Source organism: Acinonyx jubatus, chromosome D1 (assembly GCF_027475565.1).
Source record: "Acinonyx jubatus isolate Ajub_Pintada_27869175 chromosome D1, VMU_Ajub_asm_v1.0, whole genome shotgun sequence".
Taxonomy (NCBI): Eukaryota; Metazoa; Chordata; class Mammalia; order Carnivora; family Felidae; genus Acinonyx; species Acinonyx jubatus.
The window spans coordinates 13,186,341-13,212,056 of NC_069390.1; the positions used below are offsets into that span (position 1 = coordinate 13,186,341).

The 25,716-nt window shown below is 42.4% G+C and overlaps 1 long non-coding RNA gene across 1 annotated transcript; it reads left to right on the forward strand.

Moving 5' to 3' along the window:
* Positions 1-1,476: 1,476 nt before the first annotated feature.
* On the forward strand, positions 1,477-21,807 carry LOC128311765 (uncharacterized). The gene is made up of 4 exons (XR_008290334.1): positions 1,477-2,083; positions 17,235-17,384; positions 19,325-19,406; positions 19,563-21,807. It is a non-coding gene; the product is annotated as an uncharacterized LOC128311765 (long non-coding RNA).
* Positions 21,808-25,716: the final 3,909 nt, after the last annotated feature.

A 25,716-nucleotide genomic window follows, 5' to 3' on the forward strand; every position in this document is an offset into this window, starting at 1 on the left:
ATTTTAAAAAAATTCAAGAGGAGGAAACAAAAGCCCATAGAGGAAAAATGATTTACCGCCATCACCAAGCTAGTTGGTAAATTTCAGTTGCTCAGTTATTCACCCAGTGAGCCCGGTACGTATTAATTGAGTGTCTACGAAATGTTAAGTATTGTTCTCGGCCTTGGAGATAGCAAAGACTCAAGGTCCTTGCACTTAAAGATTTTACATTCTAGTTGGAGGAGGTAGACAATCAATAAAGAAAGGAAAGAGAACTTTAAGATTAGAAAGAAAGTCGATGAGAGAGTGGCAGAGAGGGACCGGGTGTGGCTGGCACCAGTCACGTAGGTTATAGTAATAATCACTAGGTCATTATTGCATACCTTTCCCCCCGCCCTCCGCACCCCCCCACCCCCGCCCCAGTCTCCTGTTTAGCTGCACCCATACATAGCGTTCAGTAGGACACTGATGAGAAGGATCACCAGTCCTTGAATCAGGATACGCTAGTTCAAGGTGTGGGTAGACTCTCATTAACCCCTTCTCTATCAGCTTTCCACCCTTAGCCACAGTCAGGGTATTTGAATTGACTTCTACCGTTAATGGAAACTGGCAGCTTTCTTTCAGGATCAGAATTTTGCATTCATCCCAAATGAACAGTGCTAGCAAACAACTAGCAATTATTAAGTGCCTGATGTGACAAGATTTTGATGTCTTAATTTAGTTCCCAGTGGGAGGATACATGTCACACAAGCTGTCTAGTACCACAAAAGGAGAAGTGAGCTGTATATAGAGGCTGTAGGTGAGAGTTTGGGGACAGTAAACATCCCCAGTAGAAGACGGGGCCCTGCATAACATGCTGGGCATTAAGGAAAAGAGTTAAAAAGGGGGGAACACTTATAAACTTAAAGAGGACTGGCCCCTCATCGCAGAGAGTAAGTTCAAACTTTCTAACTGGCTTAGAGAAGTAATGCGTAGAAAGGATAGCCTGCAATCTACATCATCCACCCCATTTTAAAATACAGTTTAGATACTACTAATTTTTAGGTTACCCAGACTGTAAAAAAAAATTCAAACCATGTTTTCCAGGTCCGCAGAGAATTGTTTCTGCTGCATTGACCCCTTCAGTCACACTCTTGGTCCTCTAAAACAGTCAAAAACAGCTTTAAGGTGCACATTATTCTGTCTGCTGCAGGGATTTTGTAAAGGACACTGGGTTTGACATTAATCAGTGGCCCTGTAGACCTAGTCTCTTCAGGACTTAGTGCCAGGAGAAATTTTGCTTGCTCTGAAGATCCAATACATTTTCTTCTTGTGAACCTCGAGAATCATGTGACTGATGACTTTCCCCCTTTTTGCTCTGGCAACCAGGAAGCTCAGTGCCAAATTTATAGTTTATTTAGTGACTGCATAGAACCTAAGTGACCGTCATTCTAATATAGCTGTTTGCTTTTTGCTCTCGGAACTGGCCTTCTCTAATCTATATATATTTTGGTCTAGGTTATTATTTGCATGCACACACACACACATCACATACACATGCACATTTCTTACATGGTATGAGGAAGGGAGTGTGGATAAATGAAGAAGGAACCTAATGCACATTAAACTGTCAGTTGTTCACATCTTTCTGTATTTACTTCCAATTTTAGCCTTGCGCACACTTAGTTCTGCATACTTACATTCAAATGGTCACAGACACAAGAGCAGAACAGGGAACAAAGTTAGAGGTTGTTTTTTTAAGGGCACCTGCCTCCTTATCACTGTATGCTTCTGGAATTCCTACTCCTTGCCAGCTGGCAGTTCGCCTGTGTTCAAACACCTCCATTAAAGGTAGACTTCCAGTGTGATTCATTTCTGGAAAGTCCTGATTGGTGGAGCCTTCTCACTTCACATTTGATCCTACCCTGATGGGCCACACAGTAAATATTAATTCTTCATCTATAGCTGGTAGCATTTGAAGTAAGCTATTATATCCCCCAGAACATTTTCTTTTGACCAGGTACTTCAAATATTCTGCAGATGATGAAGCCATGAGTCCTCTTGTGGATTGCTCTGGTCACTCTCTTCCAAACACAAATCTTATCCTGCTTATTTCCTTTTTAAAGTAAGTTTTAAAAAATATCTATCTATCTATTTATTTATTTTGAGAGAGAGCATGTGTGTGCATGCACAAGCAGGGGAGGGGCAGAGAGAGAGAGGGAGAGAGAATCCTAAGCAGGGTCCACACTCAGCACAGAGCCCACCATGGGGCTTGATCTCATGAACTGTGAGATTATGACCTGAGCTGAAGTCAAGAGTCAGATGCTTAACTCAGGCACCCCTACAGTAAGTTTAAGAGAACCAACCTCAAAGCTCTCAAAGCATCCTTGCCCCTCATCCTAAGTAGGTATTAGCTTTCTGTGGAGTCAGACTGTAACTGACTCACAACGGACTTCTTGCTAGCCAGAGTCCCTAAACCCTTTCTGCACATGCCAGAGTTATTTTTTCTCCAACCTGTTTTTGGGCAATTAGTCTTTTTGAATGTAAGTGAAAGGTCTTCCATTGCCCTCATCAATTTTCATCTTGGTATGTATAAACCATACCTTAGAACTTGGCAAAATTATTCTAGATTTTTGTCCCATCAGCCAAGACATTTGCTCCCCTTCTTGGCTTTTCGCCATTCACAGATTTGATGGTCTGACCTTTATATCACCGCTTGATGCAGGGATAAAAATCTTACGGTGAGCAAAGCCAGGAGCCCTGGTGTGTGTTAGCAGGGACCTTCTTCTAGGCTAACACTGTTCTATTTTTAAGATAGTATTCTGTCTGCACCATTATTTGCCATTAATCTTCAAACTATCATCCAAAATAAAATTTAGTAACCATCTACCGAGGACAAATTATGTGTCAGGCATTGTACTAAAAGTTCTTACATTATTTGAATTTGTTCTTTGCTGAATCTCAGAGACAAAAATGTCAGATAGAACAAGGCCAAGACCCTCATGCCTGACTCATGGTTTGCTGGTTTGTGTGGAACCTTGAAAAAAATTAGGTTCTAATGCTGTTGACAATAGACTTAGTATTTAATACTCAATGCAAACTGACACTAAAATGAAATTGGTTGGGGATGCCAAAAAAAGTGAACTCTTGACTTAAGCCTTCAGATATCAGGTTCAGCTGAAAACAAGAGTGGGATTAAAGATGATATGAATTGCTAGAAATAAAGCCAGAGAGATCATCTTAAGAAGGCTTGACGTATTAGAGATTTTACATATTTTTTTCATCTTTGGGAAAAGAATTCTCTTCATGACATGCAAGCTAATTTACCAACTCAGCCTTTTGAAAAACTTTAGAGACAGAAATGCATTATCTACACAAATAGGGGGTTGCCTTTAAGCTCTCTCTGGCTACTCAGCTAGTTTCTGAGGGAGCTGGAATCGGACATTCGTTCTTTTCTCTAACAATGAAGCCCTCATTTCTCCATCTTGCCTGAGAAACTAATGTGATTGGTTTTGAAAATGCCTTGTTGGAGTCCCAAGGCACCACTTTGTGTTTCATTTTTTTCTTAGGTAACATGAGGTCACACAGACATTTCCAGAATCAGCAGAGTCTGGGAGTTCACCATTGTCTGTCTTTATGAAGTATTCCATCTGAGTTAATCGACCACTGTTTATTTAGCCATTCCCCTATTGTTGGCCATTTGGGTTCTTTCCAATTGCTAATTATTCCAAATGGGCTTTGAGGACTGGTAAGTGCTAGACAGATGTAGGGCTCGCTCATTATTCTTTTGTTATCACACTCCCAGGATGCAGGCATTTTTCTGTCTTCCTGACCTTCTTCTTCTTAATGGCATTCTTATAAAAGCACCAAAGATCTGAAAACACACGCTTTATTGAATCATCCAAGGCTGCACTATTAATTTCTTTGTCTCTTCAAGTTCAATACAGAAGTCTAAAAATTGTAGGTCTGCGTCTGCTCTTGTTCACAGAGTTGCTAATCACATCCTAGACTTTTCCATCCCACCTTTGTTATGCTTCACTGTCAAGTAAATTCATTTCAGTTCCCCAACCCATCCCTCATTTTTTAAAAGTAAAAAGCAAGGATAAATATAAATTAAGTGGGTTAATATTCTAAATGAAATATTTGCCCAGGAAACCAAAATATGAACATATACATATTGAATGAAGATTTACTTTCAAAGATCTCATATGGAATACATATTTATTGCACAAAAGTTGGAAGAATATTTAAAAGTAAGTAAAAGGGAACAAAAAGGTTACATCCCATTTTCTCAGAGCCCCCACTACTAAGATCTTGGTGGAGTCCCTTCTAGTTTTCTTTTTCTCTGCAGAAGTTTTTTCTTTGCAGAGCTGTTTTGAAAAGTTTTCAAAGTTTAATTCATTTGGAAGTATCTTTAGGCTGTGTGAAGGTGGAGAGACCATGGGATGGGGTCAGGACCCCTTAGGTGGGGTCATTTCCCAGGGCCGGTCCCGCACTGATCTCCTTTTACCTGAGTGACCTTGGGCGAGTCCTAGAAACCCCTGATTCTCAAAATAGGGTGTCTCCCTGAATCCTAATCTCTGCGGAAGGCTGTTACGAAGTTACGTTCTTGTGTGGCACAAGGGACTTAATGTCCCTTGACATTAAGAGACATGAGACATGAGAACTGCTGCCCTACCCTGTCTGGTAGATTTCTTTCTAAGTCAAAATGGGTGTGCGGTTTGGGCTGGGTCATCCAGGGTGGGAGTTCTTATCACAGGGCTCCCCTGGATGGGGGGTGAACTTCAGGGATCTGAGAATCCTGGGAACTTGGCTGTAGGTTTTCGTCTTTCCCGTGTATGCATTTTGTGGACAGACTGTCTATTTAGCTTTAAATTTTATAGATTTATCAGAGAGCTCCTTACTCGGCAAGATATCTGAGCCTTCCTTCACTGATCTAAGATCTCTTCCAGAAATCCCTCTGTCATGGTCCTCTGATGGCTGCGAGAAGTACCATGTTGTCCCCGTGAACATCCTCCTTCTTCCACTGTGGCCAGAAAAGGCATGAGACTCTCCTCTTTCATTAGTTATGTGGCCTCAGGCCAGTTGCACAGCCCCTTGAGACAATTTCCCTCCGGCAGAACTTAGTAGTAGCATATTTTATTTCATGCCTGCTTTACAGGCACTGCTGTAAGCACTTTTGACCAACTATCTCATTTCAGTCCACAGGACGATCCTGTGAAAGAGGCACTCTTATTACCCCTCTTTTAAGAATGAGCAGGCAGGCACAGAGAAGTCAACTAACTTGCCCATGATCACACAGCTAATAGATGGTGCAGTTGTGACTCAAAACCACACTGGCTGCTTCTAAATCTATGCTAAGTGCAGCAGTCCCCTTTATCAGCAGGGGATACGTTCTAGGATCTCCACTGGATGCCTGAGACCTCTGATAATACTTCATCCTATATATACTCTGTTTTTCCTGCACATACTCATGTATGGTAAGGTTTGATTTGTAAACAAGGCACAGTAAGAGATGAACAATAATCAAATAATAAAATAACACAATTAAAATAACATCTGCATATTGCTATGAGAATAGGGTCTCTAAAAATATCTTCCTTTTACAGTACTCATCCTTCTTCTTGCGATGATATTGGATGATAAAATGCCTACGTGATGAGATGAAGGGAGGTGACTGGTGTAGACGTTCTGACCCAGCGTTAGGTACTACTGACCTTTGGATGATGTGTCAGAGGGATCATCTATTGCACGATCGCGGCTGACCACGGATAACTGAAACCGTGGGAAGCCAGGCAGCGGTTAAGGGGGGGCACTGTAGTGAGTACTGAGAGCATTAGGACTAATATCTCTTCCAATAATGCTATCAGTAATGAATGAGACTAATTAACACTAACAGAACTCGCAATATCACTGCTAATACCACTATCTACAGCAGACTAGAATAGAACTGCAAGTGGGCCCCAGCTGGGGGACCCTGACCAAGGGGACTCCTCCATTCTTCTGGGAACCTCTGGGAATTTCCACTTCTCCATTGTCCCCTGGGGATGGGAAATGCCGCCTGCCTCCCAGGGCCGCTGGCTCCCGGGCAGAGCACAACCTGCCACATAACATTACCGGATAGATGTTTTTGTTGTGGTAAAATATGTATAACATAGAATGTACCATTTTAACCATATATAAATGCACGGTTCCGTGGCATTAAATCATTCACATTGTAGTATATCTACTACATAGGTTTTGCTTGTATTTTCTTCACTGTGTAGAGTACTCAGCCCAGAATCTGGCACCTTGCAAGTATTCAACCTTCAGCTCGCCCCTCCCCCTCCCGGGCCCCTCCCCTCCCTCAGCCTTTGACAAGTGTCCCATGCCTCAGAGATTTCAGTTAGCATTCTCCGGTGCGGTGTGAGGCAGGATGACAGGCCTCTCCAAGTGATCGTGGGCACATGACTCCATAGCTCTCCGCCTCAGTTTCCTTCTCTGTAAAATGGGGATGAGAGCAGCACCTACCAAAGAGGCTGTCACCTGAGCGAGGCTCTCGGCACAGCTCTAGCCCTGGCAAGCGCTCAGTAAAAGCCGGAGACGACTTTCATTATTTGGGGACCGCATCCTTCCTGGGAAGAGCACGCTGGCAGGGGTGCAGAGGAACTGGAGGCTGGCGCTGGCCCCAGAGGGCTGCTCGCCCTTGCTCCCTCCAGGCCGCCTTGATGGAGGGCGCTCAGGGGAACAAGTGGCAGAGTTGTGAGGAGGAGGAGGGAGGCCTTCGGGGCCCACGGAGCGCTTTGTTCCATAAAAAGCTTGGACTCGGGCTGTCATAGTGGCCTCGGATTTCTGTGTCTCTTCAGCTTCTATTTTGAGTGCGGAATTGGCGTGGGAATGTTTTCCTTTATTTCAAGCCCTAAGTAGTTGTTGGGGAACAGCTGTTTTGAAAGACCATCTTTGAGGCACTGAGATGCTGCTACAAAACAAATTTCCTGAACCAAGAAAGGCTCCCCTGTTCCATTTGCCTGATTTTACTTTTGTCCAGGTCTTCACTCCTGCCGTTGCTTCTTCCCGAATCCTCTTTTCTACCCCGACTCCTGCACTTGGGCTCCCGTCGAAATCCCCCTCGTTGCCTCGCTGCCACTTCTCCAGTGGAACTTTCTCTGGTTCCGGCAAAGTATCTCGCTGGGTGGGCTTGGCCCTGCCCTCTGACCTGGGTGTGGGTTGGTTCTGAAGCAGTCCCTTCCCACCTGGATCGCGGGTTCTGGAAGACTCCAAGGCCTTGTTTGAGTCATGACCCCTCCTGTGCTGCCATTGAGCAGGAAACTGGTGAACCGTTTTCTTTGTCGGCTCAACATCCAGACGGTCTACTCGTTCGGTTGGTGGAGGGAATCCTAAGGGGGTCAGTGGAAGGATCCCACCTCTTGCACAGAAGCCAGAAGAGGGACGAAGACATCCATGCTCCTTGGCCTCTGTCTGGCGGAACACAGGGAAGCCCTTGGCCGGGGTTAGCATTGCTCACTCGGGTGCAAGGCTGATTCTCCAGCTTTCTGAACTAGCAGAGACCCCAGAAAATTCATTTCTGTTTAAGTTAATGAACCTTGTTTCCGTGGTTCATCGCCAGTAATTCTTACTAGTATAGTACCGCGAACAGAATGAAAACTTCAGGGATGTTGATAAACTTCAGGTTGCTGAAATCAATCCCACGCGATGATTATCCGTCGTTTCTGCCTCCTCCACATCCCGGTACCCCTTCTGGCGCTAGCAGCCTGAGTTTCCATTTCCAAACCACTGTCTCCATTCTGGGTCCACGCTGACTCCAGCCATGGCTGCAGGGTGGGTAAGTCTGGCCAAAGCACCACACCCTCTGGCTGCCGTGATTGGCTCAGAGATGGGCATGTGACCTCCTCTAGGCCAATAGATTCCGTCCCAGGACTTCTGCCAGAATGACTCAGAAGAGGCGTGTCTCTTTGCCAAGCCCCTAGGCTGGTGGCTTAGAAGACTGGAGTTCTCAGGGAGCGCCAGGAGGGTGAGTCGACACGAGGGCTCTTGAGGCTGAGTCCAGAGGAAAGCAAAGCTGAGAGATGAAGAGAAAGAAGTTCCTGATGACGTTGGTTAAGGACCTGGATTGAATAGCATCTGAGTTGTAATAATAACAGCTGACATGTCTTAAATACTAGGTACCAGGCACTGGTGTCAGCATTTCACAAGTTTCACAAGTTTCTCAGGCTGCCATAACCCATCGCTATGAACTGGGCGGTTGAAAACAACACAAATGTGTTGTCTCATAGTTCTGGAGGCTGAAGAGTCAGATTCAAGGTGTTGGCAGGGCCATGCTCTTGGCTACAGGCTGAATTAGGCCCCCACCCCCAATTTATATGTGAATCTTTAACCCTCAGGAGAAAGGGCATATAGGGAAGTAGTTATGGGTAAATAAGATCATAGAGTTGGCCATTGGTTTGATAGTATTACTGTCCTTATAAGAAGAGACACAAGAGAGTCTCTAGCTCTCTCTCTGCCACATGAGAAGTTGGCCCCCTGCAAGCCAGGAAGAGAACTCGCACCAGAAACTGACCCTGCTGGACCCTGATCTGGAACTTCCAGCCTCCAATCTGCCAGAAAACGAATTTCTGTTGTTCTAGCTGCCCAGTCCACAGTATTTGACTCCGGCAGCCCAACCAGACTGATACGCGACCTGTGACCTGAAGGAGAGATTCCTTCCTTGCCTCTTACAGGTTCTGGTAGCTCCAGGTGTTCCTTGTCTGGCAGCTGTGGCACATCCTGCCTCCAAGAACCCATGGTGCTCTCCTCCTGTGTCTGTGTCCCCGCGTCCCTTCTCCCCTTCTAGAAGGATAGCAGTCACATTGGATAAAGGGCCCACTCTACTCCGGTATGACCTCATCTTAATCGATCACATTTGCGAAGATCCTGTTTCCAAATAAGGTCACATTCTCAGGTACTGAGGGTGAGCCCTTCAGTGTATCTTTTTTGGGCGGCATAATTCAACCCATAACACATGTGTTGATTTACCCAATCCCCACAACGAATCAATGAAGTAGGCATGAATTTATCATCGTGGCCTCACCCACATGATCGAAGTAAGGCCCAGAGAAGTTAGGTAACACGCTCAAGGTCCTATGGTGAGTAAGGGTTTGAGCAGAGATCTTACCTCAGACAAAGTGGTGGCAAAGCCTGCACATGTAGCTACTTCACAGTTTAGACCCGAAACATGATCCAGTCGATTCCCTAATTTGCTTAGGCTGGTTTGAATTGGGTTTCGGTGCCTTGTAATGATTCCTTCTTCCTAGCATTGGTCTCATCCTTTCCTGTGTCTAAGCTCTCACAGACATCTCAGCCTCAGGACTTCACTCAGACCTGCCCCTTTGGGGTCTATTTCAGGTTCTACAATTACTTCTTCCTCTTCCTTCCCCCTCCTTCCTCCCCATCAATACTCTGTGCATCAGATGCTAGCTCTCAGCTGGGTCAGAAGGAAGCCAAGGGAGTAAATCAATACAGAGTGAGGTGTGATTTATAGATTGTAATTTTCCTAGGGGCTTTTAGCTTTTAGATGCAAGTTGTTAACCCATTGCCTATCTGGAAGTTCAGATCTTAAGATAAAAAGATGGAGGCCTTCAGGTCAAAGGGAGAGAACTTTAGGGGCTGATGCTCTCTTTGTCCCTTTAACAATTCCAAACAGATGGCATGTGTGAGAGTTTAGTGTGAGGGTCCTCCTGTTAGGGTATAGTTATTGATCTCTTCTGCAGAGTGGGGATGTGTATGTACCTTCGATCTTGTACATATGAAGATCGTTGCTTTAGTCGATTCAAGATTTTCTCTTTTTTCATATCAGTCTTTTAACCTTTCCTATAATTCAAACATAATTCAAATGTCTTATGCATAGAGGATACATGTTTTCCCTGACAGGTATCATTCCAGTGATCAGCACACACAAAAAATCAGAGTTAGATGTTTTTCTGTTGGAAATCTCAGCTTCTGGGAACAAGGGGTGAGTCTGAATTTTACCCCCTCTTAACTTCTTAACCATCTTAGCTAAAGCTGGTCTGGCATACTAGGTAAGGACACATGGAGTCAGAAGGACTTGGATTGGAATTTCCACCGTGGTATTTATTTGTCTATGGCCTGTAGGAAGATGAGCTGACTTAGCTCCTAGTCATAACGTGGACATTATACCATGTTGCAGAGTTGCTGCAAGGATTAAATGATATACTGATTACCAAGCTCTTAGTTCAACACATAATACATTTCAAAATGGTATTATTTTCTTATTTTTATCTTACACCCATCTCTCAACAGAATAGACTGCCTTGCATACAGTTTAGCGCTCAGCAAATGTGGAAATTCTATCAGTTTAATATAAAATTCCCAGGTCAGTCAGGACACTGAATTTCTAGATAATGGTGCCCTGAATGGGAGAGCTATATCAAGTTCAATTTCCACGAATGGATTTTTGTTTCGTGGTGGCCTTGTGAATTGAGATAAGGCCTGGTCTTCTCTGTGGGTGTAGTACTTATAGCAAGGTTGGTAATGGCTGTCTTGGTGTATATAAAGTCACTTTGCTCCCTGGAATTGTTAATTGCAACTTGGAATTTAGGGAGCTGTTTATGTGCTTCTTTATTCATAGGGCAGCAACTCTTCTTCTGTCTGTTTGGATCGACTAAGTTAAAGATGAATAATAAGTCCTAGCAGGAGCACCGGGAAAACTTATTTCATAGGATTATAAATATTTTACGAGAATTCAGGAAGAATGGGAATCTTGGGAAGCCTCTTCCAAACAGGCATGGAGAGTTTTCTATCCTGGCTTGGGAAGGTCACCATCTTGAAAACATGGGCGTCCTGAGAAGAGGCTTGCGTTCTAGCTGTGACACTTACTAGTTGTCACATTTGTAATTGGGAGAAATTACTAAAGTTACTGGAAACTCAGGTTCCATATTCATTCATTCATTCCTTCAAAGTTACTGTGCACTAAATACTGTTCTAGGCTCCAGATAGATGGTAATAAGGGAAACAGGCAAGAATCTCTGTCTTCATCAAGCTCATAGTTTAATTCAAAACAAATATACATAGTAAATTTTAGTAATTTTCCTCCTCTGAAGGAGGAAAATAAAAGGTGAGGACAGGAGTAAGGGATTGTGTGTATATGAGGGTGAATTTTAGGTGAGGTATACAGGACAAGCCTCAGTGAGAAGCCAACATTTGAGTAAAGACCTGGAGGAAGTGAGGGAGTGAGGACGACCAATATCTGGGAGACTTGCAGGCAGAGGGAATACAGCCAGGGTAAGGATCCAGGGGCAGAGGCAAGTTTGGCATTTTGGAAAAGTTGCAAGAGGCCAGGATGGCTGGAATGGAGTGAGGGACATGGGGTGGTTGGTGCTGGGGTTAAAGAGGTGATAGGGTCAGCCTTGTAGCCCTGGAGCATGTGGTAAGGAGCTTGGCTTAGGACCCATTAGAGGGTCTTAAGCAGAGAGAGGGAGACAAGATCTGACTTGTTTTAGCATGCTCCTCTGGCTCCTGTGTGGGGAATAGCTTGTAGGAGGATACATACAGAAGCAGGGAGGTAAGTTAGGCGATTATTACAAAGATACAGAAGGAGAGGTGATTGTAGCTTGGCTGAAATCAGGGTCATAGCAGAGGAAATGGTGGGAAGCAATAGAATTCAGGATATATCTTGAAGATATAGGCAAAAGAAGAGACTGTATCTGAGAGGATGTTCTGACATATTGAATGTGGGGAAAGGTAAGAATTAAGGATGACCCCAGTGTGTTTGATCTGAGAGACTGGAATCATGGAATCACTGTTAAATGAGATCAGAAATGGTGCAGGAGGAACAGGTTTTAGGGGACTATCTGGGGATTTGCAATATTTATGTTAAATTTGAAATATCCATTAGATACTCCAGTAGAGGTGTAGAGTAATTGTTGAGTATAATTACTCAAAAGGGGGAGAGATCTGGGTTAGACATATAAGTTTGGAAGTCATGGGAATCGATGGTATTCAATGGTATTAAAGCCACGAATGCCTATGGATAAAAATAGAGATTCAAGGACTGATCCCTAGGACTCTCTTTCACTTAGAGGTCAAGGACATATGGAGGAACCAGTGAAGCAGGTTGAACAGCTAGGGAGGTCAGAGAAAAACCAGGCAACTGGAGGCCAAGTGAAGAAAGTGTTTGAGGTCTAAGAGAATCACCAACTGTGTTAAGTGCTAATGAAAGGTGAGGTAAGCTCAGGACTGAGGATTGAGCATTGCGATTAGCCACATGAAGTTACTGGTGATCTTGAGAAAAGCAGTTGTGACAAAAACTTGTTTGGAGTAGATTTAAGTGGGAATGGGAAGAAAAAATTTAGACACAGTGAGTTTAGACAACTCTTTCGGTGAGTTTTGCTGTAAAGAGAAGAAAAGGGATGGACCAGTAAGGATTTTGGGGGTGTGTGTGTTATATTAATATTGGGAGAAAGAGCAGCACATTTGGATGCGGATGGGAATGGTCCAGGAGAAAGGGGGAAGCTGAAGCTGTAAAAGAGGAAGGAGAAAATGCCAACAACGATGTTCATGACTAGGCAAGAAGAGATGGGATTTGGTGTGCAAATAGAGAGGTTAGCTTTAAATAGGAGCGTGAGCGTGGGAGGGATGTTAGGAGTAGACGGACAGAGAATCAGGCAGGCGGGTAAGATTTGGTCAAGAAAAATTGCAGAAGTTCTTTTTAATTTTCTGTGAAATAACCGGATTCTCTAGCTATGAGGAAGGGTGGGGCAGTCATGTTAGAGGTTGGAGGAGAGAAGAGATGGGATGAAACAGTTGGCTAAGAGAGAGGATGGACTGAGGACACGCAGTGTGGTTGCCAGATAGCAGCAGGGGCTTTGGGGTGGTGAGAGGATAGAGTGGGACCAGCCAACATGGTAGCCTGTGTTTCTGTTAGTTGAATGGGTAACAGTGCAGAGGGTCCAGCGGGTTGGATTAGAGCTATGCTTTAACCAAGTGAATATGACAAAGCAAGAGAGGGACAAAGGTGTTGAAAGTGTGTTCCCAGAGGATTGCAATGGTGATTGACCATGGAAGGTAAGCTAAAGAAGGAAGGACATGAGACATGAGACATAGTGAAAAAGTGGTAGGATAGAGTGACTTAGAATAATTTATGATTAATACCTATTTTGGCAATTATTCTATTGTTGCCTGTGTACCCCACAAGACTGTATGTTTCATGAGGACAATTACCGTGTCTGTCTCTTGCCAAACATTGTACCCTGGGCTTGGATCAGTGATTGACTCAAAAAAGCATTCAGTAATATTAATTGAGTACATGAATGAATAGTAGCTTCTATTTATTGAATGGTTATAGGCACTTTGTAAACATTTATCCCTGCAAGTAACCCTATGATGTGGGTATTATTATATCCCCTTTTGTAAATAAGAAAATTAGCTCAGAATGACTACGGACTTTCCAAATCTCTAGCTGGCTGGAATCCAGATCCATTTGTCTGCAAAGTCTACAACCCTATTAGCAGTGTCTGAGTGCCTGCTATGTCCTTCTACAGTTAAAAATGCTTTCTCCTCTGGTAAGGAGCCAGCCATGGCCTCCCGACCTTGAGATTTGATCCCTCCCATCCCACCCTTCGTGATGTCCCTTCTTCCCCCTCCAGCACTACTCATGATTTTAATATTGATTCTTCAGGACTGTTTTGAAGATCCCATTAACTTATGATGTAAATGGATGTAAAAGTCCTTTTCAGATTTTTAATCTTTTGTATTAAGTAAAGAAACCACTTTGATTAGGATTTGTTCTTTACCACTTCAGGCTGCTTATTCCTTTAATCCCTCCATATCTCATCTTCCATTTCTTCCCATTACCTCTTCTCCCTTTGCCACATGTTAACATCCACCCATGCTTTCCAGTTTAGAATGCGGGTGTAGCTTCTCCATAAAGATCCTAGGCCAGAGAAAGAAAGGCAGAGTATGGGTTACGTTGTCTTGGCCAGGGGGAAAATGATTTGAAGTTTAAAAAGTCATGGGAATTCCTAGAGCAGCACCATATACATTCCATTTGAAGATGATGGGATGTTATCTCCCATTGCAAGAGACAGTCTTTCCCAAGTGCAGGAAATGCTCTGACGTGGGAGGCTGATATTGGCAATTTTCCCACTCCGAGGCTCAGTGCTCCTGGATCTGCCAGAAGGGGGCGCTCTCACCATCTGCACCTTCTGTGCCTTTGCTTCTTTGTAGTGTGTGTGGTTTAGGGCTGCTCAGGATTTTTCTGGAGGCTTGATCCGCAGGACCTTCTAGGAGGGTTGTGCAGCTGCATTCTGCACAAGGATGCCCTGCTGAGGACATTCGTGGTGCCGACATCCAGCTTCCACTCTTGCTTGCTGACCTGTGTGCTCTGTTACTACCGAGTTTGTCCAGGGCAAGCACCAGTTTATAACTCATAAGTAGGCCAGGTAGGCTAGTGCAGACCTGAAGCATCCTTTCCTGATGGCCCAGGTGGGCCTGTGTTCGTCTTCACAATTAAACTTGTGTGTCTGAGCATGTGTATGCACTGCTCATAACTTTACCTTTGAGAATTCAGATCAAATGATGTGATGCCTTGTGATCTGACCCTTCCAGAATTTCAGATGCAATATTCGCTGGCAAATTTCCACATATTTTGCTCCCCCACTCCCATGCTCAGCTGATGATGCATCACCACCGCTGGGTGTTCATGATCTTGTTTTCTTTATCTTTAAATTGTTATTTCTGCGTTTATATTTTCTTCTCGACACTCCCATTCAGTATATTTCATGAGAATTTTTGATTTTTTGTATGTGATTTTGCAAAATTTAAGTGGTCATTTTGTATGCAAGTCTTGGTATTTCAGCAATTGTATAGCGTTAGGAATCTCATTCTTACTTTCTTTCCCTCAGCGTGATGTTTCTCAGGTAGGGATCTTTTTAATTTTTCAGCGGCTTTGCCTCCTTCCCCCGTTCTTTTTGGCTTTCCTGTTTATATGGCTTATTAAAATAAGGTACAGTTGCCATGTTCCCTTCTTTGGGAAGACTCTCTCCTTCTTCCAATGTTAGGCTCCCTCTTCTGGACTCCCACAGTATTTCAAGTCTTCTGTTGCTGTGATTATGATTTCATTTTGTAATTAAAAGAATCTATTTATCTGTTTGTGCTGAGATCCTCCAAGGAGCAAACCATATACATTTATGCAATTCTAGCCCCTAACATAGCTCTCGGAACAACAAATATGTGTTGGATGGATGAATAATAATGATAATCGCTAACATTTATTGAGTGTAAACGTGTTAGACACTGTTCTGAGGGATTTACATCTATTGAACTCATTCTACTTTCACAAGAGTCCTATGAATTAGGGACTATTATTATCTTGATTTAACAGAGAGACAAAAATGAGACATGGAATGTTCAAATAACTTTGAAATTCATGTAACTTATGAAATTCAAATACGCCCTACAGCTAGTAAATGGTGGAGCTGGGATTCTAACCAAGAGAGTTTGGTCCAAATTCCAGGGTCCTAACTATCATCTACATCAGCCTGTAGACTGTGTAGGACTTGTGGCTCCTGGTCCAATATGCCAGTGCGTGTTCATGCCACAGTGCAGGCTCCACCTTTGTTATTCCCGTTCATTACTAGGTGTCTGTTAGGTATTGCCATGTGTCATGTTATCTCACTCAATCACACAAGAACTTGTAGGTGGGTGTCATTATCCCCACTTTTATAGACGAGGGGCTCCAAAGAATATGGTACCTTGTCGATGATCCCATAATTAGTGGCAGAGCCAGGATTTGAATCCTGGTGACACTGACTTTAAGTTCCGTGCTCTTTCCATGATATCACATGATTATCAGAGAGTGCACCCTGGGTCTTAGATCCTTGCTACTTGTGGGAAACTGATGGGCACTTGGTGGAAAGGTACAGGCTCTTCCAGCTTTGATGTGATCTGAGGAATGTTCTCCAATAGTCTGTGACTTCCTCCATGGGGTTGCCATTGAGGGCTTGGAGTCTCTTTTCCAGAACCCAAGTCTCTAGTTCCCATGACCTCTAAAATGTGAGCTCTGAGGTCAGGGACTCATCTTTTTTGTAACTTCAGTGCTTAGAACATCTCATACAGTAGGGTTCAGTAAATATTTGCTGAAGAAATGCCAGATCTAACAATTCCTTCTCCCTCCTTAAGCTAATTTAGGTGATATTTTCTGTTGCTTACAATCAGAGGAGTCAAAACTAATAACCCCCATGGTAGGTTTTATTAATCAATTATGACACTTTCTGTAGCTTAATCTACAAAAGGATTTTGAATCCTTTCCAATATGGTGCTCCAGGCAGACATTATGAATTGTTAGAATTAGCAGGTGAGATGGAACTCATTTAGAATCTATACTCATTTTCCATTTACTGTGAAACAGATTAATGCAAAATTGGCAGCTTCTAACAACATATATTTATTATCTCACAGCTTCTGTGGGTTAGGAGTCTGGGCATGCTGGGCTTATCTGGGCTCTCTGCTCAAGGTCCCACAAAGTTGCAATCAAAATGTTGGCTGTTCCTTCCTGGAGCTCAGGTGTTCTTTCACACTCACATAGTTGTTGGCCAGATTCATTTCTTTGCAGTCACAGGACTGAGGTCCCCATTTTTTTGCAGGCTGTCAGAGGGAGGTCACTCTCAGCTCTCAAGGACCCACAGAGATCCTCTGTGTGCCAGTCTTGCTCACTACACAGCAACTCTGTTCTTCCAGGTGTGCAGGAAAACATTTTCAAGAAAGACTCAGTCTCTCTTTTCTTTTTTTTTTAATTTTTTTAATGTTTTATTTATTTTTGAGACAGTGAGAGACAGAGCATGAACAGGGGAGAGTCAGAGAGAGGGAGACACAGAATCTGAAACAGGCTCCAGGCTCCGAGCTGTCAGCACAGAGCCCGATGTGGGGGTCGAACTCACGGACCGAGAGATCATGACCCGAGCCGAAGTCGGCCGCTTAACCGACTGAGCCACCCAGGGGCCCCTCAGTCTCTCTTTTCAAGAAAGATTAAGTCAGATAATCCCCCTTTTGATTAACTGAAAAATCAACTAATTTGGGACCTTAATTACATCTTTAAAAATATTTTTCCTTAGAATATAACTTACTGATGGGAACGAGAACCCTTACATACATAGATCCCACCTGTATTCACGAGACTGTGTTATACAGAGTGTGTACGCTGGGTGATGGGAATCTTGGGAGGCTATCCTAGAATTACTCCGACTTCAGCATCCCTGATCCAGCCCAAATTCTTTCCTGTACAGGTGAAAAAACCGAGGCCTAGAGAAAGAAGTCACTTGCCCACGCACATGTGGGTCTAGAGGCCCAGCTGAAGTTAACATTCTAGTTCTTCAGCTTTCTACTCCAGTGCCCTCGAGGTCATTGTCAAACTACTGCTGAACCTGTTTATCCAGGTCTGTACAGTCTCTGACCTTGTAGCAACAACTTCTGTGTTTTAGTCATTTTTGTCTTTCCCTTCGCCCTAACTCCCCTTGCCCTAACAAACAGATACACAAAAAATGTTTGTGTTGATTTGACTAAAAGTCCATTGGAATTCGAAGGATGAAGTGAATTGTATAATGTCTAACACCAAACCAATGAAGGATTCAGACACAGAGAGAAACCTTAGAGGACTTTGATGGAATATTAATAGAGTCCCAATGATGTCCCAGGGACAATAATATCTCTTCTTCTAGCAGCAGCTGTGACCTTTCAAAGTTAAGAGTCACCATGGGGACTCTTCCTAAGGGCTGGACCCCCTGCTTTTTGGCAAATGAAGCCACTTACCTGTGATGGTTATGCTGGGGCTTGGGAAGAACATGATGAGTAGGTGAAAAGGTTGTTAAAAATGTCAGCTGATGACCCCAAATGATCTCTTGGGAGTCAGTGGGGTTTATAAGCTTTCACTCACCAGCTGTTTTAGGGTATTTGTATGGCCTTTGTTCCTCTTCTCATAGTCCAGACTTCTTAATATAAAATGCAAATTCATCTTAACTAAGGTGCCTGCAGACAGAATCCTGTGGGAGCTATACATATAATATACAAAACATATATATGTTAGAAATATAAATGTTAAAATATAAAAGTGTTTTATCACAACTTCCCAGAGACTACATTTTAAAAATGAATTTTATTAAAAAAATTTATTTTTAAACACTTGTTTGTTTTTGAGAGAGAGAGACAGAGAGACAGAGAGAGAGAGAGAGAGAGAGAGAACGAACAAGCGGGGGAGGAGTAGAGAGAGAGGGAGACACAGAATCCGAAGCAGGCTCCAGGCTCTGAGTTGTCAGCACAGAGCCTGACATGGGGTTCGAACCCATGAACTGTGAGATCATGACGTGAGCCGAAGTTGGACGTTTAACCAACTAAGCCACCCAGGCGCCCCAGGACTACCTTTTTAATGAGAAAAAACCTTTCTGAGATATGGATACCTATACAATTTCTTGGAAAGAGCGCATTTCATGGAAATTATCAAATTGTTTAGACCAGCAATTGCCTGAAAAATAGTGGACTTTTAAAGCATGGCAAATGTCCAGAAGTGATTTGTAGAGTAAGAGACAGATATAGGGCAAGAAGGAAAAGGTTTTTTTTTTTTTTTTATACAAGATTCTGAAAGGCATCTTTGATTACTTTTATTATATGAGTTTTCTATTGTTGTATAACAAATTACCCCAAAACTTAGTGGTTTAAAATAAAGGACAGTTATTATCCTATCAGTTCTTCAAGTCTAGAATCCAGATGTGGCTTAGCTGAGGGTTTCTGGCTCAGGGTCTTACTGGTGTTAGCCAGATCTGTGATCTTATTTCAAGGCTCTATGGAGGAAGATCCTCTTTGAAGCTCACTCAGGTGGCTGTTGGCAAATGAGCCATCAGCTCTTGAGGGCTGTTGACCAGAGACATCAGTTCTCTCCTTAGGGCAATTCCTTCATGTTCTCTCTGAGCCACGCAAGACAATGTGTCACTGTCAAAGCACGACCTCATAATTCACAATGTCTCCATGCTTGCTTCAGGGAAATGACCTTAGAGGTAACTCAGAGCTCCTATGTCAAAGAGGAATTACAAATGCTTGTATAAAAAGTTCTTTAATATGTTTGTTGCCCTCTACATTATATAAATATCAAAGTCTGAAATCTTGGCTTCCCCAAGTCTGGTTTTCCTAATTATTCTACTGCTAGCTGTATGTGAAGGCAGCCAAGTTCACGGATGGTTTCAGAAAGGCCCTATGTCCCACCCACTTGATTAAAAACAAAATACTCAAATTTCCATTCTTGTAATAAATCTGTTATGTTAAAGCACAAGTTTTAGAAGGCTTCTGTAAAAATGCAAATAACAATCCCGTATCTTCCATTACCCAGAAAAGCAGTTGATGTCAGGCCGGTTGATGACAGGAGACAGAGCAGAACCCAGAGAGAGCAGGACCAGCTGAAGCATCACAGTGTAAGGGATGCATGGGTATCTGGGCACCTGAGGGCAGAAAAGGAGGATGCCACCGTAAGAATCCTACAAAGTTAGAACTGGAGAGGCTTAAGAGTTTAAGATCACATATTTATTTATTTATTTATTTATTTATTTATTTATTTATTTATTTGGTAGGCAAGGAACCTGTATGGAGGAGAACTACATTGGTATATATGACATGACAGGCTGGTTGTGGAGTAGCAGCTGGAACCTGGGTCGCCTGAAGATGAGATAAGACCAGCTTCCACTGTGCTGGTAGCAGAATCAAGACCAGTGCTCAAGTTGAAGTGACATTCCTGGATCCTTCTCAGAATCAAGCTCTCTCTGCTCCCTGCCCTTTGCCCACACCTTTACCTGGCCCATCTTAATCAACGTTGTATTAAAATGATGTGCATAGGAATCTCGCTTTCCCCAATTAAGTGGACATCTATCACTTGTGGTCTAGTGTTTAATATCTCTTATTTTAGTAAATTTCCCCCGGCAGGCCATTCTTCCCACTAGTTTTGTGGTCGGGAAGGATTAGCTCCACCTCCAGAGTCTTCGGCATGAGCTGATTATCCCTCCCCTCTGCAATTGTTTCAAAGAGGGGCACACAATCTAAGCTGAGCCAGTAAGCTCTGAGGAGATATTTTCTGTAATTCCTGGAAAGAAATGCCTTCTGTCCACCACTGGTTTCAATCATGTGTGGCTGCTATAGACATTTTTTATCAGGAGGGAGACCAGCTAGAGACTGAGGACAACCCAGGAAGGAGGCAGAGCTAAATGATGCAAAGAAATTAAGTCTGGATGTTGTTATTTGAGTCTGTGTATCAAAATGAAACTGAAGCCAGTTCAATCCTTGGACAATAACCTAGAGTGATTTATCCAGGTCTTTCTCTGAAAAACAAATAAACAAAAAATGAATGCTCACCTAACATCTGCAAAACTAAATATGCTGACGAGCTCCCTCCAAGAATGATAGACTCTTGCAAAGGCAAATTTCATTCTTCAAACCAGATGGCAGAAACTTACTTACCACTCTAAAAATGGTACCTCTTTTGAGCTTAAGAAAATCTTAAAACAGAGCCTCCAGGAGGGATTATATAAGGAGAGTTTTCATAGGGTATTTGACTATATTTTCTCAAAGAATCTTCCTAACAAACATTTTTGACAGGTTATTACAGCTCCCAGATTACAAATGAAAACATGGAGACCCTGTGAAATTTAGAGCTATGGACTAGAGACAAAAGCTCCAGACAGTAATGGCCCGGGGCCTTTCCCCAGTGTAGACTGTGATTTGGCTGCATTAGTTAGACTGACTCTGGTTCTCCCTGTTGTTATGAATAGTTGTTACGAAAACATAGACTCCAGAAGCTCTTATGTCTGGCTCAGTCTGAGAACTTCACATGGTAAAAAGGTAAGATAAAAATGTTTTCATAATGAGTTTACTCAACTCTTGCAGACAGACGGCTAGCCGGGTGACCTGTTTGCAGATGGTTCATTTTAGCCTCTAGAATCATCTCTCCAAGCACTCAGGACTCTTCCTGATGGACACTTTCAGGAATTAAACTCTAAGTTCCTTATTAAAGGCCCTTTGTTCCCTGTGTTTGGATATGGTTGAACCATATCCTCATTGGTTCAACGCTCTTGGCATCGTAAGCTAAGTTCTGGACTGGTTATGGCAGTAATACTAGACTATAACTGCCTGAAGGGAGATGCCATGTCTGGCTCCCTCATTTTTATGCCCTCACTCAGCTCAAAATATGACACCAAACATGCATCCCACTTGTTTAAGAAATGAATTTCTGAAAATTGATTCAGGAATGTCAAACAAGATTGAAAACTGAGTTGAGTTGATCATGTAAGATTTATTAATATAATAAGAGACACCAGAGTTGAAAGGGAGTGTTGAGAATCGGAGATGCAATGGATTGTAATGGAAAGAAAACAGAAGAATAAAAAAAACCCCATAAATATACATCTTCATTTGTGATTCCCTAGCTGAGGGATTTGGAAAGCCATTGAATCATCCTGGATATTGTTTTCTGTGTCTACAAAAGGGGCTAACGACATAGAGTGGATTCACAGAGTCGTTATGTCAGATAAAATGGCATATGTAAAAGTATTTTGCATATTTCTGGACACTGTATATAGTTCTAGTGCGGAAATTAAGGAAAGGAAATGGCAACCCAAATGTGAGTTGAAAGAGAACAATTGATTTAGAAACTAAGCAAATAGAGGGCTCTTCCTCAATCAACCAACTTTCATTTATTGAGGAATCTGGTACATTCACCAGTTGATGTCAAGTTAAGGAACATGCATCTCTGAAAACTTTCCATGTTTTGCTGGGCTGGGCCACAGTGTCCCCTCCACTGACAACAAGAGTAGTAGGGGACAATGGTGGCAGGGGCTACACTATACTCCCACCTTCCCACTATACTCCCACCTTCCTGACTGCAGAGACTCTGCTGAGACAGCTCTTTTAACCTGAAGAAACCCCAAATAGGCCGATTTTGAAGACCCCAGGAACACGCTGACTCTGAGTTCTTGAGCTCAGGTAAGTTCTTGAGCTCAGCTCTGTGCTTGATCTGTGTGGATCAAGCACAGAGCTGGGGCCTGCGGTCCCCAGGACTGCTGGAAGCCAGAAAACGTGAAATAGAGTCAGTTTTGAAAACTACTTGGGATTCTCCATGGCCGGGGATGGCTTTCTTTCACCAGCCGGTCACTTAGGTCTGGGAAACAGGACGCTATCAGCCATCTGGGTTCATGAAGCACAGCTGGGACCATTCCTGGTGCTCATAAAGTTTCTGGTACTACCTGGGTGTGTGTTGGGGGAAGGGGTCCTGGAGAAAGAGGGAGCTCACAAATCACATTTCTAAAGTCCTAGTTGGATCTTAAAATAGTAATTTTCAAGCTCCGTAGACTAAATAGGGGCATGCGTAAAAGGCTCCAGTGACTCAGGATGCAACGGATGTCTTGGGTTTTATATAATTTTAGGCTTCTGTGACATGGGGGTAGGAATGGGCTGCAGCATGGTTTAGTAGATGAGATCTCAGGCTGTAAAATTTAACATGTCTCGATCCAAATATAGCCTGCATCTTTCACTATTAGTGCAATTCTAGGTATCTCTGAAGCTCAGTTTCCTTATCCATTAGTCACGTATGTAAGCTTTGGTTATTAAACATACACTATGTGACAGCTTATATGGTAAGCTTTTTACTTACGTATCAAATTTAATTAAAAGTATCAACCTCATACAGTGATAGGATTAGATAAAATCATGCATATACAGTACCTATTCCAGACACATAGTTACTATTCAGTAAATGGTTGCTATAATTATCATCATTATTGGCTATTATCATGGAATTTTGATTTCAGGTCTGGTGTTATTGGAGGTTGTAATTAAGCTTGAAATTGAGTTTTTTAAATAATAATCTCTCACCTTTTTATATTCTTCCTTATGCTTAAGTCATACTTCTGAGCATTTATTAGCACTCAGGTCCAAATTGCCACCCAGAGACTCATCTATCAAGAAAGGAAGAGGGAATAAAGGATTGATCTGGTTTTGTTCTGGGTCTAGATGTTTGGGTCTAGATTCCTACTGTCCTGAACAATTGAGTGGCCTTTACTATAAATGCTGTTATGGGTTGAATTGTGCCTGTTCAAAATTCACGTGTCGAAGTCCTAAACGTCACTACCTCAGAATGGGACCTTATTTGGAGAGAAAGTCTTTACAGGGATATTTTAATTAAATTAAAATGATGTCATATTATTCTTGTCCTTACATAAAGGGGAGATTTGGAGACAGATGCATAGATCCAGAGAACACCGTGTGCACGTTAAGACATCCATCTACCAGCCAAGGAGAGAGGCCTGGAACAGCACCTTTATCTCACAGCCCTCAGAAAGAAACAACCTTGCCAGCACCTTAATTTCAGGCACCTAGCCTCCAGAAATGTGAGACAATAAATTACAGTTTGGTGCTATTCTGTTACATCAGCTCTACCAAGGAGTACAGAAAGTAACATTTTGGCTATTTTAAGGCCATGGGTGGTATCCTGTTAGGGGAGGCATGGTCAGGGAGAGCTGATGAGTAGGAATGACCAACCACTCTTGGAATTAACTTTCTTCTCCAACTTAACCATTTGGAATTAACTTCTACTCTTTGGGTCAGCCTGAGCAGGGATTCCAGAAAATGTTTGCAAGGTATACTTCCCTTGGGCAAGGAATAAAGCTGACTTATATTAAAATTAAGTAAAAAATGACAGTAATAAGTGTTTTCAAGGGCTAGGAATTCACCAAAATAGGTATATTGTGTGAAATGGCCAGTATGAATCATCAGGTACTTTTTAAAGAAATGGACATCTAACATCCACAATAACTAGAACAGAGTAAATAGCATGCTTTCTATTGGAAATCCTTAAGGCACTTGTGTTAATAACTGAATAGAATATTGATTATGTATATACAAATGTGATATTCTGTTTAGAGCTGAAGATATTCTTCAAATGGTATTTTCTGGTAAATACTTCAATAGTCAACTCACTTTAGTTACTTTTTTATTTACTTAATTTATTTTTTAAAATTTACATCCAAATTAGTTAAAATATAGTGCAACAATGATTTCAGGAGTAGATTCCTTAGTGCCCCTTACCCATTTAGCCCATCCCCCCTCCCACAACCACTCCATTATCCCTCTGTTCTCCATATTTAGAGTCTCTTATGATTTTGTCCCCCTCCCTGTTTTTATATCATTTTTGCTTCCCTTCCCTTATGTTCATCTGTTTTGCATCTTAAAGTACTCTTAGGAGTGAAATCATGTATTTGTCTTTCTCTGACTAATTTCGCTTAGCATAATACCTCCATCCATGCAGTTGCGAATGGCAAGGTTTCTTTCTTTTTGATTGCCGAGTAATACTCCACCATATATATATATATATATATACCACATATTCTTTATCCATTCATCCATTGAAGGAAACTTGGATCTTTCCATACTTTGGCTATTGTTGATAGTCCTGCTATAAACATTGGGGTGCATGTGCCCTTTCGAAACAGCATACCTGTATCCCTTGGATAAATACCTAGAAGTGCAATTGCTGGCTCATAGGGTAGTTCTATTTTTAATTTTTTGAGGAACCTCCACACTGTTTTCCAGAGTGGCTGCACCAGTTTGCATTCCCACCAGCAGTGCAAAAGAGATCCTGTTTCTCCGCATCCTTTCCAGCATCTGTTGTTGCCTGAATTGTTAATGTTAGCCATTCTGACAGGTGTGAGGTGGTATCTCATTGTGGTTTTGATTTGTATTTTGCTGATGATGAGTGATGTGGAGCATTTTTTCATGTGTTGGTTGGCCATCTGGATGTCTTCTTTGGAGAAGTGTCTATTCATGTCTTTTGCCCATTTCTTCACTGGATTATTTGTTTTTTGGGTGTTAAGTTTGATACGTTCTTTACAGAGTTTGGATACTAACCCTTTATCTGACAGGTCGTTTGCAAATATCTTCTCCCATTCCATCAGCTGCCTTTTAGTTTTGCTGATTGTTTCCTTCGCTGTGCAGAAGCTTTTCATTTTGATGAGGTCCCAATAGTTCATTTTTGCTTTTGTTTGCCTTGCCTCCGGAGATGTGTTAAGTAGTTGCTATGGCCAAGGTCAGAGAGGTTTTTGCCTGCTTTCTCCTTGAGGATTTTGATGGCTTCCTGTTTTACATTTAGGTCTTTCATCCATTTTGAGGGTTTCTTTTTGTGTGTATGGTGTAAGGAAGTCATCCAGGTTCATTCTTCTGCATGTTGCTGTCCAGTTTTCCAAACACCATTTGCTGAAGAGACTGTCCTTCTTCCATTGGATATTCTTTCTTGCTTTGTCAAAGATTAGTTGGCCATATGTTTGTGGGTCCATTTCTGGGTTCTCTATTCTGTTCCATTGATCTGAGTGTCTCTTCTTGTGCCAGTACCATACTGTCTTGATGATTACAGCTTTGTAATACAGCTTGAAGTCTGGGATTGTGATGCCTCCTGGTTTGGTTTTTTTTTTTTTTCAAGATTGCTTTGGCTATTCGTGTTCTTGTCTGGTTCCGTACAAATTTTAGGATTGTTTGTTCTAGCTCTGTGAAGAATGCTGGTGTTATTTTGATAGGGATTGCATTGAATATGTGGATTGCTTTGGGTAGTGTTGACATTTTAACAATATTTGTTCTTCCTCTCCAGGAGCATGGAATCTTTTTCCATTTTTTGTGTTTTCTTCAATTTCTTTCATAAGCTTTCTATAGTTTTCAGTGTATAGATTTTTCACCTTTTTGGTTAGATTC